The sequence below is a fragment of the Hydra vulgaris genome, chromosome 05 (assembly GCF_038396675.1).
Source record: "Hydra vulgaris chromosome 05, alternate assembly HydraT2T_AEP".
Classification (NCBI taxonomy): domain Eukaryota; kingdom Metazoa; phylum Cnidaria; class Hydrozoa; order Anthoathecata; family Hydridae; genus Hydra; species Hydra vulgaris.
The window spans coordinates 3,277,410-3,297,730 of record NC_088924.1 but is presented as its reverse complement, the minus strand read 5'-3'; the positions used below and the strand labels follow the sequence as shown (position 1 = coordinate 3,297,730).

General features: G+C 28.5%; 1 long non-coding RNA gene across 2 annotated transcripts in view; it reads right to left on the bottom strand.

Annotated features, from left to right (window-relative positions):
- LOC136080457 (uncharacterized) overlaps positions 1-9,693 on the bottom strand; it is a 36,131-nt gene extending 26,438 nt beyond the window's left edge. For both annotated transcript variants that reach the window (XR_010638469.1, XR_010638468.1), the window contains exons 1-2: positions 9,328-9,693; positions 8,388-8,573 (exon numbers count right to left, since the gene is read on the bottom strand). This is a non-coding gene — a long non-coding RNA (uncharacterized LOC136080457). The remainder of the gene's footprint in view (positions 1-8,387; positions 8,574-9,327) is intronic.
- Between the last annotated feature and the right edge of the window lie 10,628 nt (positions 9,694-20,321).

Genomic DNA, 20,321 nt, shown 5'->3' with positions numbered 1-20,321 from the left:
AGCATCAAATTTTCTAAGTATTATGTTTGCTGATGACACAAACTTATTTCTCTCTAACAGTGACATCTACCTACTATTCTCCGTTATGAACAAAGAACTTCAAAACATATCTAAATGGTTTAAAAGTAACAAATTAACATTAAATGTAAACAAAACAAAATGGATTTTTTTGCACCCGCTCTCCAAAAAACGTTCTCTACCCCAAAATTTACCAAAAATTTCTATTGACCATAACGAAATAAAAAGAGATTCTGTAACTAAATACCTTAGGGGGTTTCATTGACGAGAACATCACATGGAAACATAATACAATGTCTGCTCGAAAGTTTCAAAAGGTAATGGAATTCTATATAAGGCGCGTACTCATTTAGATAAAAATAATTTAACTAAACTTTATTATACTTTTATTCATAGTTATGTAAGTTATGGAATTATTGCCTGGGGTAGTACTGATCAAAGCAAGTTACAATGTCTCCATCGCCGTCAGAAACATGCGATCCGTGTAATTAATTTTGCGGATCGGTTCTCAAATTCCTCAATATTTTTCAATCAAATGAAAATCCTCGATATTTATAAACTAAACGTATATAAAAATTTGTCATTTGTTTATATGTGGAAGTATGATTTATCTCCTTTAATTTTTAAAGACCTTTTTATTTTGAAACCTTTAAGTGAGTTTAACATGAGGAATAATAACTATTTAAATAAACCACTCTGTCGAACAAAATTCAATCAATTCTGTATCACTTATCGTGCAGCTCATCTCTGGAACAAAATTATTTTGCCTAACTTCGGCTTACCCCTAACTTATTCTGTTTTAAAATTAAATTAAAAGATCTTATTCTCTCTATTGAAAATATCTTACAATATTTTTAATTTGTCTTATGATATATAATAATTTTGAAATGTATGTTCAATCTTTGTTTTATACATTTTATAAATTTTGTTGCCAATTTATTTCTATTTATCTCAGTGCTATTTTAATATTTTTATGTTAATTTTTTACGTTCTCTTATTGTAAAAAGGCGTTTTTATAATACTTTTACGTACTCTATTTTGTAAAAGGCTTCTGACGATAAGATCATTTGATCTTCTTTTAGAAGCCTTGTTTGTATTTGAAAAAAATTATGTAGTTTATATATATTACGTCAAATGTAAACTTACGGAAAAAAAAGATACCGTTACATTAGCAAGACCTACTCTACGCGCACTGTCAATTTTAATATTCTGTTTAAACCCGAGATTTTCATTAAAAAGTTTTTCAACTTTTTCTTTCGTAAATTTCAACTATTTTTCGTCACTGCTCTCTTTAAGACCGCCAATTCGTAAATTACGCTTTCTATTCCTGTCTTCTATGTCCACACTTTTTAGAATCAACTCACTATTATCCGACGAAATTTTTCTTTGTATTTTTTAATATTAGATAATTCATCACTTACTTGTTTAACTTTTTCTTCGTGAGTCTTTATTTTTTCATTGCACAAATCACCAACAAAATTCATTGCAGTTTTTTTTTTCTCTTGAAGTTCATAACTTAAACTGTTAACATTATGTTGCAGAGTTTCAATTTTTAAATTAAAGTCTTACACTGTTTCTTTGAAAAACGACATTATGGTTTCTTTTTTATTATTAAGTAGTTCCCTCATCATTACAACGGAGACTTATTTAGTTTATTTGCTCATTTGATTTATATTATTATTTAAATATATAAGTAATAAATAAATTTGTAGATTTAAAGTTTCTTAAATTTATCCACGCAAAGAAAAGTAAAAACACGTCCGATCACTTTAGAGTTTTGAACATAATTCCGATCTGATCTGCTCTGATCGTTTATTGGTAATTTTTCTTAATTATAAGCGCTTTCTTGGTCAGAATTGTAATATTTATTTTGAAAATTGATAGAAATGTTGTTTTTTGACCAGAGATGCACTCGAATTTCGTTCCGGCCAAAATTCCGGCCAGAACTTGCAACTTTTGGGTCATTCCAGCTCCGGCCGGAATTGCAATAATTCAGGCCGGAATGCCGGAGTATAATTTTTACTTTCTTTTTAAGAAATGTGACACAGACTGTGTAAATTAAATCGAAAAACTTTTGTTTTACAGGGCAATGAAAAACTTAGGTAAAAATACAAAATTCTTAACAAACACAATGTAGGGTAAAGACGCTTATGATGGCATACTTAACTTTGAAGCCTCATTATTTAGTATCATAAAGACCAAGAATAAAAATTTTGATATGGATACGTTTCTTGTTATGTGTAGGACAATAACCACCCTAGGAGTTTTTATCAGTTTTGTTTTTTTATTAGTTATTCTCATTTTAAAAAAAAGCATAAGTATGCCATTATAGGCAACTACTGCTTCTATGATGGCATAGGGAAGGATGGGGCTGGTTAGCATCAAGAGTAACTTGACAATTTCATTTAACTTTAGAGTCTTTCCTCAGAAATTCCAAAAATTTTGCGTAATTATCCTAATTTACCATTTCGTGCTACACAGTAGCAGTGTAGAATTTCGCGAATGTGCATAAGAGATATTGCGTTTTATGTATTTTTTGAACCAAAAAATTTTTAGTGACGTAAAAACTCCTTTTTACTTAACAAATAAGTAAAAAGGAAAAAAAAAGGTTTTCCCAACTGGTAAATATTGCAACACACCTAACTCGTCAGTATGCCATCATAGTAAGAAGTAATCATTTTTATTTGAACAAGCTGTGTCTTATTCAAAAGTCTGTGTCCGTCTTGTTCAAAAGATAAAATTAAAATAAGTATTTCACTAAATGCACAAAACTTGGATATAGAATGCATGAAAATTTTATTTCTGCACAGTTAATAATAAAATCAAAACGTTAAAAATATAATGGGATTAAAATAATACAATAACACATCCTAAAATCGATTTTTGTTGCTTATAAAAGCAATGTTTGTGCATAAGGGAATAATTATGTTAACTAAAACTAATGTAAAGTCAGTATAGACATGTAGGTCTAATCACTTTTTCGTCATAACCAATATTTATGGAAATATGATCGGTTTGTCACTATAGGTAATATGCCATCATAGGCGTCTCTCCCCTATTTTTACTTGCAGTAATCAATTATCTATGGATTTCTAGAAGTTTAAGAATATTGTGGTGCAAAAAGAGTTGCTACCCAGTTTTTGGCAACAAACAAGCTCTTCATTAATAAAAAATGTAACCCGCCTCTGAGAATAATCTCATTTTGTGTTACCATAGTCATAAGAAATAGATAGTCTGGAAGGACGGGTCGTTTCTACTACTTTGCCGTATTTAACTTGAATTTTAAAATTCGGCCCGTCGACCCTGCACAAGTTTTAAAAATGAGCAGTGAACTTCATTTAGAAAAATCGCTTGATGATTTGTATATGGCTTTAACTGATGGAATTTTCAACAATAACATGGAAATTGAATAAGATCTAGATAATTTATTATCTAAAGTTTGTTTTGTATCCAATTTTTCTTGCGACTTGTGTTGTAAAGTTTATAGAACGAAATATGGCCTGAAAAGACATAAAACTTTGAAACACGAACAAATCAATTCAATTAGTGATGAAAAATACTTTATACAATTTAGTTATCCTGATCTTGAAAAAATTGTTGAAGAAAGAGCTTATAAATTATCAAATGATTTATGCTTACCTAAAAAAAATCGAATTAAATTTTCAAAGTAGAATTTTTGTTTAGTTCTGAAGTTTCAATTTCTCTTTTCGAAAAATTTCAAGTTTTTTATTTCCAAATACAATGGTGATGCAAAAAAATTTTATTCTCAATTTTATGGACTTCTTTATGAAAATTTATAGCCGTCAAAGTTTAAAAATGTTTTATTGACCAATACTTTGCTTACTGAAGTTGGAAATCACATACTTTGAGATCTTTCAGGAAGTAAACTTAATAATTTTTCTAATAGCAATGTTTCATCATTTTACATTTTTTTTGATAAAGAATTAAGTATAATTCAATATTTGTTAGGCTATGTTGTTCAAAAATTTTACTCAAAGTTCAAAAATTCAAAAACTAATGAGCAGTATAAAAAACAGTGCATAGAAATATTTTCAGCATGCAAAATTGATTCAGATGACACCCAAAAATATGTTAATTCTAAGAATAGAGGTGATTTATTTAAAACTAACATCTATACTCAAAATATCTTTATCCAATGTGAAACAATTTTTTGTAAACAAAGCAAATCTTTTGTAACATCTATTAATAGTAAAGCTCTGGTAAATGAAATGCTTAAGAACTCAGTGATTATAAGTAGCTTAAACAATATATGTTATAGTACTGCAGTGCAAATTGATAAAGAAATATTTTTCTTTCTATTTGAAAGTATGCTTGCTTTTTTCACAAGGGTAAGAAGCTTTTCATATGCTAAAGATATTCGCGAGAAACATCAAATCAACAAGCGACAAGCACGTAAATCTTCTATAAGAACAGAAATTAAAAAAGCGACATGCGGCAATGCAGTTGATCTATAAATTTAGTCTTCGGTTTATCCATCTGCTTCAGAAGATAAAAACGGTTATTTTTATAGCCACAAATTTAATAAAAATATTATAGCTAAAACAACTTGGTTATTTTAAGAAATATTATGGCTAAAACAACTTGGTTATTTTAAGAAATATTATGGCTAAAACAACTTGGTTATTTTTAAAAAAATTGTCGGCAGTTGAATAAAGTTTTTTTTTGCATATAAATTATGTAAAAAGGAATTTTTATTTAATGGAATAAAATCCATTCAATTATCGATTAGTATAAATACTAATTGATTAAGAAGCGATTATATCATTCATATTTTGAAATATTATAAAATGATATACATCGTATTTATAATATATCCTATAGCAATTTATTTGTTTGTTTTTATTTCATGTTTTGATGTTTATTTATTTTAATCATATGGCATCAAAATAAAATATAATAGCAAAGTAAATGGTTTTGATTTATTGCCCAGTTTAAACAATTCCTACTCAGGGTTACCAGCATACTGGAAATCAGGGAGATCATGGAAAAGTAGGAGGAAATGATTTAAGTGAGAGAAGTCAGGGATTTTGCTTTTTTACCCTCAAAAGTCAGGGAAAATTTCCAAAATTAAGCTTAATCGATTTCCTATAGAAAAACTATGATATGTAGCTTTTTATTTTATTTTTAGTCTGATTTTTTTCTTCTTTTTGGCAGTGGCGAATCAATTATTTTATTAAAATTATGTCTTTGACCTTGAACGTTACCGACTATAGATCGTATAGAATATTGTGATTTAATAGTATTGTCATTATACCCGGCATCTCTGACATAGGTATTATCACGCCTGCTGCCTATGGCACGCTGCCTTCCAAAATAGTCTTCTAAATTGTCTTGACAATTTAGAAGACTAATTTGGAATATAAGGTTCTCTTAGAATATGGAACACCATATTCTAAGAGAACCTTATAAACTTCTTTGAATGAATGTACTGTTATCTTGATACCTTCATATGTTTGCAAAGATATAAAGATATTTGTCTTAGCATTAGCAGTATAACTCCGATCATTTCAATTGTCAATAGACTCTTTCCACTTCTTAAAGTATAAAAGAAAACTGTCAAGTTATTCAAAACGTACATCATTAACAGATTCATATGGCTTTAGATTTTCTTTTAAATTTTTAATAGCTTTATTTTTACTTGAAATATTCAAGCAGTCAAAAAATTTATCCATCATGAGACAAAGTTCAGAAGTTCCTGCGCATTCTGGTGGACCAATTATTTTAAAACATTGCCAACTGTTTCAGTTAATACTTGAGCAGTCAAATAAACACACATTACTGAATAAGGTGTTAAATTAATGTGATCACTTGTAAATTTATTTCCTAATCTTAAGCCACATTCTAAGTCCTCATAATAAGGTTGAGAAATATGACTCCAAAGTATGTGCAAACCATTGTTCCACATAAAACTTGTACTTTGTCCAGAACCAGAATTTGCAAAGCAGTTGCAAGCGGTTCTAATTAACGTGGAGCATCTGAAAAGAAATATATGTAACGTTTTTTGTTGGAGTAAATATCGTGAGCTCTGTAAACTAAATCATTACACACATTCATATTAAAGTTCTTATGCATTCAAAAAAATTTTCTGTTTGGAGAGGCACCATCAGCTGTTGCAGAAATAACTTTTTAATGTATACTTTCAAGGTAACAAACAGCTCTCCAAAAAATAGGCATCAGCTGAAATGATGTAACTTCAGTAGTTGTAAAAGTAGCTTAACTGAACGATAAGTTCAGTTAAGCTACTTTTATATATCTACTATATATGAATAGCTAATTCTCTAACATTTTTTAAAGTTGAAATATTGATTTCTTTATCACCTAAATTGACAAAACCAATAAGCTCTCCAGTATATTTGTCCCGAACTAAATCTTTTTGGATCTTCATTTCATCAAAAATAATGCAAAGAAATTTTTCATGAGGAAGAAAATTTTGTGTTTTTTTTGCAAGTTCACTTAAGACAGCTGGATTAAATCCCCTAGTAGTTTGGATGTAATTTTTGTTATCTCTTAAAGTTCTTAAGCTCGGAAGAATTAAAATGCCCACACTTGTATGTTGATCATATTGCAAATTGCTATAAGTAGATGGTGATTTAGCAGCTAGATTTAGACAATTTTTTATTATTGGTATCTGACAGATAAAAGATTGGAACAACTCAAATACTTCTGCTGCTCTTCCCAAAACAACTTCAATAATGGTGGGATGTTTTTTTATCACTAGCTGAATAAATCGGATTAAGTCTTTACTAAGTTCTGAACAAATTTTCTTACTAGATATATTTAAAGCAGATTTCATTAGTTAAATTTCCTCTTTGTATTGCTTCCATTGAAGTCTGCATTGCTGCAAGTCAGTTTAAGTCTACTAGGAGAAGTCGAAGAAATTGGTGCATTTAATTTAGCAGGAGTTTTAAGAGCAGATCTTTTAGAGACTATATTAAAATAACTTACTTTAACATTAAGTTCATGACAAATTCTGCAAGGCAGATTTCTCCCAAAGGCTAATAATTCACAAGAGTTGCTGCGATAAAATTCAATTGATGCAGTTTAGATTTTAATAAAGAATTTTTATAAACAAAATATCAAAAGTTTTAGGAACAACATGCTTCTGAAAATTTAAAACTTCAATAGGATCAGGAACTATTATTCCATTGCAAAATTCTAAAGATTCTATTTTAAAAATAAACTGTCAAAAAACCGCATTTAGAAATGACCTTTTATATTTCAAATATATATTGTGTATTTCAGGTAACATCCATCCATACACACGAATAGTAAAATATAAAGAATCTTCTGAAAAAATTTCAAATTTTGGAATCATTTCTTCAAATAACTTGAATGAAGTATAACATAAATTATCAAAAAATTCAATCTTCGATAACTTATTTAATAAAGACAAATGCAGAACACGTTTTTTAAGTCAGCAAAGTTTCTATAAAAATAGAGCTGTGTAAAAGAAGAACTCTCAAGAAGTAATTGAGAATTTTCTCACTCAGATATCGACGATGAGGATCGAATAACAGCACTTGAAGTTGACGATTCTAAGCCTTTTTTTGGTAAATTTAACGATGGTAGTTCCCCATCTTTTAATTTTTTTTTGTTTCATAACACCGAAATTGCTCAGGGGAAAAGTGAAGCTCACATATCCACAACTTTTTATGTTCAAAATTGTTTATTTTCTTTCGAAGAATATCATTAACAACTCGATCTTTTGTTAAAATGTAAATTAATTCTGAAGCCCATTTTTTGCGAAACCGTCCATTTCTTTAGGAACTTTAAAGAAAGCAACTCCAGTATATCTTCTTGAGGGAGAACATCCATAAATTGAACAGTTTTCACCTGGCAGTTGCAAATATATTTTAAGTTTTTTCAAGAAAAATAGTTAGTTTATTAGATAAACAATAGGATTTTTAATAGCTTGTGCAGGGTTAGAGATCTGGGGATAGCAAAAATCGCATACAATAAGTCCAAACAATCGGTCATTGTTTGCTTCCAGACTATCTATTTCTTATGACTATGGTGTTACTTATATTTTAAATAATTAAAAAGTATAGGATGCCTAATACAGTAAATATTTCAATTGTAACCTAAATGGAAAAAATTGGAAACAAAGAAATAATTGCAAATATAAATATTATGCATGTTTATAATTTTATTTACGTTAATAATTTCAATAAATAAAATCATAAGAAACAAATAAAAACAACATAATAGATTTAAATGAAACAAGAATTAAATTAATGAAATAAGTTAAAAATTGAATAAGTATCTCGTTTCGGCCGAAATTTTGTTCAAAAAACTAAAGGTATAAAAGTATGTATAATAAAGTCAAATTTAAAATTACTAATAAATACCGTGTTCTGAAAATTCAATTCAGAATCTAATTGCATACTCCTCCAAGATATGAAGTAAATGAAATTCTTTCAAAAGGGTGTTTTAGTATTTCTGCAACGCCCAAGAAAATAAAATTCAAACTCTAAATCAGGTATTGCAATAGACTAAAGTTGAGTGAAACTTCATTTAAACACTCCGAGATCATTCTACATTAAAAGATAAATAAAATGCAGTTTGAATAGGAATGAAGAAAAAAAAAAAAGATGTTCTATGCGCTCACCATGCAAAAGATAAATTAAAATACTATTACTAATTAAAAAAATATTACATATATAAATATTACATAAATAAATATTACATAAATAAATATTACATAAATAAATATTACATAAATAAATATTACATAAATAAATATTACATAAATAAATATTACATAAATAAATATTACATATTATATAAATAAATTTACTCTGTTGGTCGACTTTAAATTTTGCTATAAAAAATACACATTAGACGTTTTTATTTAAAGTTTAAATGAAAAGACCAGAAAATAGCCTAAAATTTGATTGAATTTTTTTTATTTAACTTAATAGGCTACTGCCCCTACCAAACCCACATTGGATGTATATAGTCAGTCGATGTATACTTTGCTGCATCTATCTCTTACCCTACTCCAGCCCACATCATCAGTAGATATATGTACACTCCTCTGCACAGAAACATAAATAAGCAATAAAAATATAATAAAAAATAAAAATAAATTAAATTAAACAGATAAGATTGAATAAAAAGAATTTTTAAATATATAAAAAAAGTATAAAACAGTAAAAAAACATTCTGAATTGAAAAAACAAAAAAAATTTCATGATTTTTGGCAAGTTTTATAAGAGTATATTTTCATTATATTTCAAAAAACTATTTAAAGTTTTTAATATTAGAAAAAGACTTAACTCGGATCACCTTATAAGGCAAAGTTTGATCAAACAATCTTTTTACTTTGTTTTCCATCACCAAAAACAGTAATACTTTTATCTCGTCCACCTACCCTCTTTCATAATATATCTATAAAATCTTATACTATCTTCAATCTTTGTCCACTAAATCACTAAATTTTTGCAAAACAATCTCATTTGGGATAAGTTTAAGTTAGGAGTTTGCACAATGTCTTAAAGTGTTATACCTAAAACATCAAAAAATTCTGTCAGAGACACAAAAAAGTTTATTCCAATAGAAAAGTAAAAACAACATTCGCTGAAATCCTCTAAAATATGTGTTATATTGATATCAATCTTTATCTGCATTTAGATAAACGATATTGCTGTAATTTTAACTACAAAAAAAAAAAAGTAAAAACAAATTAACAAATATAGCAATTTTGAAGTTTGACTTTTAATTTAAGAACTTTGTGGTTTCTTATTTTTCATTACTTGTAACCTAGATCAATACAGATAAAGCTAAATAAAATCATTTTTAAAAAACAAGGTATTTATATTAAACAAACAATCAATGCTTTTGTTAAAAAATTCTTTTGAAATTTAAAATGTGATTATTTGCTTTTGTATTATCAAAATGCGTCTCACGTTGTTAACTCAATAAGGAAAACGTTTCAGTTAATTGCTTTGACGCTCGTTATTGTAATGATTTAATAGGAAATATTCTATTGTACAATTTGATTCTGTGCTATTGTTATATTTCAATGGGTTAATTAGCTAAATTTTTTGTCGAACGTAGTTTTAACTCGTAACAACCAAAGTTTACAAATCATGGCAGACCTTGAAGATGAAAATTCTGATAAAAACAATAAAGCGACATTTCGAAACATAGTCAAACTAGACTTTTCGTATTTTTACCAGTGGGTAGGACGCGTTAAGATACTACAGCTTGTTACAGTTTTTCTTGTTGGTTGTTTGGTGCCAAGTTCTAAAAAAGAGTTTTTCTCAACATTCGCTTTTTATATTTTTGTCACTTGGACAAGTTTTATGTACATCTGCATTGATATTTTATTGAACATTACAGCATTTTGGAGACAGTTTACCAAAAAATCTTTTTTGTTATCGATTTGTTTATTTTATGTTGATTTACTCGCTGCTTTTGTTTGGCTTATAAGCAGTTGTCTGATTGGTGAATTAACAAGTTATTTTCTAGACAGTCGAAAAACGTTTTCTGGTCTTGCTTGTGCTTTTGGAATCATCACCACAATGCTTTTTTTTCTGGAAGCTTATTTTCAATATTTATCTGCTACACATAACAAAAGCGTTCAAAATGACAATCAATGGTCCAAGAGTTCGCCTAAAACAAAAAAAAATCTTATATCAAGACCAATAGGAATTGGCGATAAATATGAAGCTGTGAGCACATGAATTGGCGATAAACATGAAGCTATGAGTACATGAACTTTTTTAAGTATCTGAACAGGATTATGACAAAAATTATTTTTGAATTTATTACCGGCAAAATATAATAATAGTAACGATGAGATGACTTATGCGATTTCTGACTCCAATTTTATAAAAATTTAAAAATTATCAACTAAATCTAACTAAAGAAAGATAAATTAAACACGCGTCGAAAAAAAATATTCTTAAAAAAGCTACACTCAAAGGACACCATTTGTTATGAAAACTGAAAGTAAAGTATTTTTTTTGAAACGAAAAAAGTTAACTTTTGCGTATAAAATTGAATTATTAGTATTTTAAAAAAACCATTTGACGTTTTAAAATATAAAGTGTAATTATAGTTTCGTTTTCACCCATTTTTAAGTTTTTTTGTTGAGTTGATATATGAAAAGCCATCTTACCCCATTCGCCATGTTGTCCCGCTTTTCCCTAGCAGTCGGGGTCGTTTCAAAGAGCCATGACTGACTTTACGAAATCAAAACGCCAACAGTTGGCGTTGGTTTGACAAGGTTCAAACTGATTTGTGAGTAGTTCCGTGAGTATATCAATGTCAAATATTATTATGTTCCTACCATATAAGTTTATAAGTATCAATTTAAGATATTTTTCACCCATGAGCATTTGCCTTTGGTACCGCTATTTGTAACTAAAAAATATTTAACTCTTCATTGAAAAATAAATACTCCAAAAATGCATTTTTTTTTTAATTTTTTTTTTTGTTAATTTACCTCCCCAAGGCCCAGACGGCCTCTGCAGACAAGGAGGCTACTTAAGTGTGGTTATAATCCTCTCTCAACTCAATAACTCCGAAACACGAACCTTGACGAACAAGGCAGTGACGTGGTGGGGATCGAACTCGGAATCTCTCGTTTATGAAGCGAGCGCTCTACCACTACACCACTACCGCATTGCGTTAGATATTAGAACCTTGTCATAATGAAATAGTCATATCTTCACTATGACAATCTTCTAACTGCCCTTATAACAGTATTTAGAAGCATTCTAGCTACTTTAATGTTTTGCGATTGAAGTAGTTAACTACTTTTAAATTTTGTAACTGAAACAATAGTATAACAAACGGTAATTACCATATTATCAAACAAGATCTTACCGTTATATTATATTTAGTAACCAATGCATTATGGCTTAAAAGCTTTTTATTGCATTCTTTCATTTTAGGTGAAGAACCACTTATTATTAATTACGGTTATGGATAAACACAAAAAATAATACAGCATTAAATTGTGCAATTTTAAATCTTTAGTTTAACATTCAAAACTCTAGAAGTTGAATGGCTTGTGTCAGCATTTTTTCTGTTAGGTTTATTCATTAAGTTTGACATTAGCACAAATCATTGGTTCATTTCAATCATGGATAGATAATTTTAGCACAGTAATGTTAGAAAAAGAAAGTAGCTTGTAGTTAATTAGCTTTACTGTTAAACAATAGTCCTTAAAGTCTTGTGGATTTATTTAAATAATATAGCAATAATGATATGGATTTTTTCTGTTAACTTGTTTGAGGGTCCTTATCAATCCAAGTGGACTATAAATATTAGCTATCCTTGTGAGCTTTTCAATTTAATTATGCACATGATCATCTTTCTGGACACACAAATGAATAGGAAGTAAGTATTTTGTAGTAACATAAATGACTAGGTTGTACGTATTTTGTAATTTAACACAATATTAGATATTATATCGTTCCAATTTTAAGGGACGTAGCGGTCAGACCAAGTAACTAAGTTGCTCATGTTGCCTTTCCTCTGCTGCAACATCTAATACCTTGCAAAAGGCACTAGAAAAATGCTTGCTGGTATTGTCCTCAATTGATTCAGTCCATAATACTCAGTATTGTTGCTTGGTTGTTGTGTAATATGCTGCCCAGTTTATCACACTTTGCTTCCTCTCATAAAAAATAGTTTTATTTTCAACTCTATCTTAATTTACTTTTAAAAGTCTTTTTAGACTTATGTCTTTGCTTACTTATATTATGTTTATACATGTTTAAAAATTGGTGTCACTCCTTTGATCAGATTTCTGTATGAGTGACACCATCCTAATAAACCATTAACTTATTATTATAAATAATTTTATGTCATTATAATATTAGTACCATTACTACCATTATAATATTAGTTATTATTATTTTTTTCATTGTAATTATTGTAAACATACTTATTATTATAATTTTTATTATTGTTATTATTATTGTTATTATTATTATCAAAACTATTGTAAAAATGGTTTACGGAAAATAAATTGTTGATATTGTTGTTGTTGTTTTAAATTATTTTTTAAAATCTTTTTTTATTTATGACACAGCTTTTTAAGATTGCTTATAAACATTTTATTACAAATTGTTCAACTTTTTAAATATTACTAATATACATGATGCAGTAAATTAAAGTTATGCTATTTTGTTCATCAACTATATTCAAAGTAATACATTTATTAATTGACCGTTGGAGATAAGCGATAGGTAATAAACATGCATAACTGACCATTGGGGCTAGACACAGTTAAACGTCCTTATATTTACTGACAGTTGAGAATACGCACGGCAAAATGTACTTAAAAGTAAGTGGCTTTTATACCTTATAAAATTTTTGTTATAAAATTTTTGCTTTAATAGTTATTTCAACGTTGATTAAAACGTTCAAGCTGCAATGTAACGTTTTAAAAAAGATTTATAAAAAATAGCAAATATTAGCGCTTTTGTGAAATTTTTTGTTTTACATCAACATCAAACTAAAACACTATACGTTGTTATTGAGCTCAATATTTTTATACGATTTTTGATGAGCATGAGATTCTCTATCATAATATAGATAACTTAGCACCAAACCAGCCTTTACAACGAATATATAATTTGACGCAAAGTTTAAAAGTCTATAACAAAATCCACTAAACCGAAAAAGATAAAAGTAATTGCAGTTCAGCGCACTTAAAAATTTAATTATAGTATTTTGACGTTTGCAAAGAAAAACTCCATAAATCATTTTTTAATATAAACTAATTTTTTCAACTTTGTTGTATAGGCTGGTTTGGCACTTAATCATCCATTTATTTAACTGAAAAAAATTTGGAATAGTCTGCAGTTAGGTTTTAGTCTAACTTGTTAGTTAAAATCTTGTCAAACTAAATATTAGTTAACTAAACCTGCAGATAGAAATTTTGCACATTAGCAGTTCGCTTATTTTACGCTAGATTACAATAAGTTTTAGTTTATTTTGTTTATCATGATATAAAGTCCAATAAAGGCATTGTCTCAATTTTGGAAAAAATGTCAATTAGAACTTTATCAAACCAACGCAACGATCTGCAACCGGTCTGAGCACAAAATATTGTTAATGTACATGTGTCAGCTCAGGGTAAATCCGTAATCACTTTTTAAAGTTCTAGATCGGACGTGAAAAATAAAGTTTTAGTTTATATAAATACAATAGCGTCCATATATATTTGAATAACATAAAAATTTTTAAAAATACTTTAGTTTGATAATTTTTTTAATTTTGTTTTTGCATTATGAGATTGTGTAGGCAGTATAAATGTATTTTGAATAAAACACTTTGATAAAAATTATCAAGATACCAAAATACTTATTCAAATTAGTTGAAGTTGGATTTAGCGTTTATTTTAAGCATCGGCGTTACCGCACCGTCGGTAAAAATGCGTAAAAATGCGTAAGATGCATAAAAAATGCGTTAACTAGCGTAAAATGCGTAAATTTGCGTAAAATGCGTAATACGCAAATGTACAACATTTATCACTGTTTACCGTTTTTATCACGGGTTACCGCTTTTTTTGCTGGTTACAGAAAAACTAAACAAGAATTTTTTAAATTGCTTTTGGTATTTCTATTAGTAAATTTTACATTTACATCATCATATATTTTATCATCTGTCTCTAATAAAAGATTTGCAAACTTAGATGCTCTGTACTTTTTTTCTCATTCCCTTTCCAATTCGACTTCATTATATTACTTAATTTTGCTAAATTGCTTCTACTTTGTTTTTGCCGGAGTGTCATAAACAAAGAGACATTTTGACTTTGGTCTTCACCTTGAGTTCCTTTATACCCTTTCTTGTTGAGCTAGAGTCCTTTGACTCTCTTGAGTATCTAACTGCAGTTGTTTTTGCTCTTTAGGTTCAGGACTAGTTTGAGTATCTGATTGATTGGAGAAGTCTTTTCAGGTGCACCTCCTTTTTTTAGTTTCAGTTTGACTATGTATTTTTTCCTGTTTGTGAGTCTTCTTAAAACTTTTTCGCAATTGCTGAGGTTAGAAGGAACCCTTGCATTATTTTGACTCACAAAAACTAACATGCTAGTGTTTTCTGGTTTTCCATTATGCCTAAAATCAGTACCCATCCTACCTCCTACTGAAAACAATCGTTTCATTAGTAGATAGTTCATAAAAAATAAATATATGAACCACAAGAAAATTTTTTGATGGTGGCGGATATAAGGAACAACTAGATGAAAATTAAGAAACTGATGATAATCAAGTTTTTTATCTTAAGCTCAAATATTGATAAGTTTAAAATAAAAATATATTTTTTTTGTTTAGCATAGGATTTTTTTCATAAAAATAACGGAATATTACATATTTACATAAATTTCAAATATAAATATCTTTTTTATTTAACAAAACATATTCTGGCAATAACTTGATGTATATTAACTTTCTATTTTTTGTTTTTTAGAATAAAGATAAAAAAATAAAAAACAAATTCTCAGTAAAACTAAGTACGAGTTTTAATTTTAGCTTGTTTAATAGTAGTAAAGAAAAAGTATTTGTTTGCTTGTGCAGAAATCTCAAATATAAAATAATTAGAATTTGCTATATAATTTATGTATCTTTTAGTTCTTAATTACCCAATGCTTGTGCTAGACGCTTAGTAACACAATTGCATGTTGTGTTATTGAAAATATAAAATTTGTCAAAATTGTAGGTAGACACCACTGCCGCTTACCATGCAGTTATGTTATCAACCTTCTAGAACGCTGCATTGGGTAACTAAGAACTAAAAGGTACATAAATTATAGATAAATATTGTTTTAATCGTAAATTGCACTTAACAAATATCAAATAATTTGAACTTTAATATTTAAATTAATAATTTCTGTAATTGTCTAATTTTTTTAAACATTTCTTTAAACTTTTCAAGAGTTAAATCTGATTGTCTTGTTTTTATTTCAAAACTCTGTTTAATTACCTCTTTCATATTACTGTAAAGTCTTATAAGATGTACATCGTTCCCCGCTAAAAGCTTTGATCGCCGCCATCTTGGGAGGCCAATTTTGGCTTTCATTTTTTTCCCGAAAAAGAATAGAATACGCTATCCAGTTAAATTTTGAGATCAGTGGTTTAAAATATACTAAATTATAGTAAGAGTAAAACACATACTTTAGGAGAGCTTTAATTCCATCGGTGCTACCTCGAGACAGCTTAATCACTTTTTTGCACTTATTGCACTCAGCAAATCCTGAATTTCTACCAGAGCCTAAAATAATTCAAAAGAGACATAATTTCTTCAAGGTGGTTCAATTTAGTAGTGGTTTTGGTATACTAATCAGATCACTGAAGTAAGAATTTTGAGACTGTTAGTCTTTCTTGACTTTTGTCAAGCTTATATAGAAGGCTAGTTTAATTTTAGAAGGTAATAAATTATATAACAACTATCTGTCTTGATAAAAACAAATTTTTACAAATACAAACAAGTAATTTTTTACGCTATTTTACCATAATAATTACCTTTTTTACTAGCTTTTATCACAAATTACCGGAATATCCGATTTTAACCGTTTTCTCGCAGTTTTACCGTTTTTACACAATTTAACGTTTTTACGCAATTTTACCGTTTTCTGTAATAAAAAAAGCGTAAAAATGCGTAATACGCATTTTTACCGTATACGGTAAAAATGTGGTAAAATACGGTAAAAATGCATTTTTACCGTATACGGTAAAAATGCATATTACGCGTTTTACCGCATTTTATCGAAATTCTTTTACCGCTGGTGCAGTAACGCCGATGCTTAGTTTATTTACATGAATGCACTGTTTTTTAAATCGCTTATCATTTATTACGCAATTATCAAGTCCGATGTTTATTTTAATTGTTCATAAATCATGTAATTATCAAATTTAATGTTAATGTCAAGATTTTATAAAGTATGCAACGCAGATACTTAACTATTCTAGACTGTTCTAGTATTTTCTAGTCTAGTATATTTCATTATAAAAGATTTAGTTTTTTCTTTTGCTCAAGTTAACTTTAAAAGTTTCTCGCTGATAGTTTAATAACTTTTATAAATTGTTGATATTTTGAAACGTAAATGGGAAGAAATCCAGAACCGTCTATTGAAAAACAAATTATAACAAAGAAAGAAGAAACTGGAAGTGTGGTCAATCGAAAACAATCGGGACGCGGTCGAATTACCTCTGTTGCCGAAGACGGAAGAATTATAACCACTAGTAAAAGAAATAGATTATTAACTGCTCCGTAAATAACCCATTCATTAAATAGTTATCGAGGAGCTCCGGTATCAGTGGTATTCGGTATTCACAACGGTGGAGAGGCAATTGATGGAAGCTGACTTGTATATATATATACATATATATATATATACATATATATATATATATATATATATATATATATATATATATATATATATATATATATATATATATATATATTTATATATATATATATATATATATATACATATATATATATATAGATATATATATATGTGTGTGTGTGTATTTGTATGTATATATATATATATATATATATATATATATATATATATATATATATATAAAAAATATATATATATCAGACCATTGTGTAAACAATAATATGGTTTGAAAATTATACACAATTGTGGTATTGGTGTTGAAAATCGCGGTATCATATCTTGATACCTGCAGGGGCAAGCCAAACATTTTGAAAAAATACAAAAGACTTAAAATATGATACCATTGTAAATTGTTACTTTTACGGTAATATTAAAAACATCGGTCAGTTCGTAAACATCTTTTGATAAAAAAAGGAATTCGCTTTTGGCTTCATCTTCTGGTATGTCGTCTTAATTAAATCTTTGATAACTGTGATAAGGCAAAGTTAAGTTATTAGATTTATTAATATCGCAAAGTAAAAACAGCTCTTCATTGTTTGTTATCTTATCAGAATGAAATATACGTAACTCATTACGAAGCCTAGCATTCTAAGGTTCAAAAACCTAACATTTTGTAGTGGAATATAAAAAGCAAAGAAGGCGAAGTGAACCAAACATTTAAGAATATACTCAGCATGGAAAATAATGCTTTTATGCAGAAATTTGTCAAAAAGTGGTCAGGAGCACCTAAGGGTAAATATGGAGAAACTGAGCACTGAATAAAACCAGAAACAAGACACAAGTCGAGTAGAGAAGATAAATGATTTAGATTGTCTGGAAAGTGATTTGGAAAGTTAACTATTTGTGTCAGATATTGAGAAAGAAAAAAGTTGTAGTTCTGAACGCCTGCAGAGTCACTGATACTAGAACCAAGCCATTCAGTGTGATGAATATTAAAGTCACCAACAACAACGATATTAGATGAAGGATAAAAAGAAAGGGACCGGTCAATTTGATCAGAAATAACATCGAAAAGAGTGCAGTCTTGAGATGAAGAAGAGTGATATAGAACAAAGAGAAAAGCACTAGAGCTAAGTAGAGCTAAACGAAAGCATATAATAAAATAGTCTGTGGATTCAAACCTAGTTTCCCAAAAAATAGATGAGCTTTTACGAATGTAAATGCCTAGAAAAAGCATGTGACAGTTAAAGTCTTTACAAATTAAAGGAAGATAAATATCACTAAAATCGCTAGATGAAACAGCTGAACTCAAATTAGTCTCAAAAAAAACAACTTGGTCTGTAAAACTTTTGAAAAAGATAAGACTCAAGAGGAGAAAAGTTACTTCGAAGACCACGGATATTGGTGAATGGTAGATTTAAAGAACTTGGTAATGGCGATAGTTTTTTGATTTTTATAGTTTTCGTCATTTTTTGAATTGGTTAAAGAACGTGACTCAAAGTACAGGTAGTACTTAGTACACTATCTAATAGCTTATGCAATTGCATCATTACTATTAATTTAAATTTCAAAATTTACATCACAGGGTATTTTGATGTGTACGCTATCACCCCACATAAGCGATGTTCTTGGGTCAGCCAGATTGGCATCAGGATTCGTATTAACCATAACCAATTAAGTTTTTTTGAACAGTTGTAGCAAATTAGTTGGCGCTTGCCTCAGAAGCTAAAGATCTGTGGTTCAAAGACACCTATAGGCAAGTTTACTAACATCCCTAAGGAATGAGGCGTCAACTTCCTTTTAAATGCTCTTACGTGGCGCTCTGTGATAAGACCGTTAGGACTTCTTTGGCTACCTAAAATAAAAATAAATTAAAAAATAAAAGAAATAAAAACAACATTACTCATCTTTGGTGTTCGATCACAGCCACAATTTTGTAGTTGTTTTTATAATAGGCCGTAGATCCATTCTAAATATGCAGCCTTAGGACCTTAACCAGGTTCTGTATACATTGTTAGAGATATTGTCATTATTAAAACTTTAAAATTCAAAGGTTAAAGAATAAGATAAAATTATTTTTTTCTGTTACACTTATTTCATTAATTACTGTACGTTTATATAAACCGCTTGCGCAGGTCTCAAAAATATAATAGCGATAACGTGCCAAAATCATCTCTGCACTTCTTTAACTAAATTTTAAAACTTGATTTTCTCGGAAGTATAAAAAATGGACATACGGCCTTTTGGTTCTCGGCTGACGTGCTTCCATTTTTCTGCTGCCATTCTGACTAAAGAAAAAACTGCTGATGACAACAGATATCGCCAGTATATAGCGTTAGAGAGCAATTAGAATTATAGGGGTGAATGATTAACATAGATTATTGATTATAGGAGATAAATGTTTAACATAAACGCTTTGCAACAAAGTTTATGGAAACACGCAAAACGCTACAGTGTTGATCCCCACAAATAATTCTTGTTCGAACAGTAAACATCCAACCAAATTTCTTAATATCTATTGAAAAGCTGAATTTAGTTAATGTTATTTTGATTAAATAAATTGCAAAAGGAACACATGTATATTGGAAAATTTTTATAAATAAGTTGATTAATCAAAAGTTCTCAATAAAGTACAGTGGAATGTCTTTTGGAAATCAATGAACTATAAATAAATGATTAAAATTTTATCCCGATCATTAGTTGATTCTCGAAAGTTAATTTCGATCATTAGTTGATTCTCGAAAGTTTATACAAAAGTTTATAGGTTTTACGGGACAAACATTGATTAGATGTTTTTAGTTTATTAAGGAATAAACAAATTTTTAAACTGAGAATACTTTCTACAATATTTGTGATCCATATTTATAATTACCATCATCTGATTTGAATTCTTTTTTAAAAACAGAAACAAACAAAAACTAGAGACATTTAGTACGCTATTGAAAGAAACACTTGGTTGAAAAATTAATGA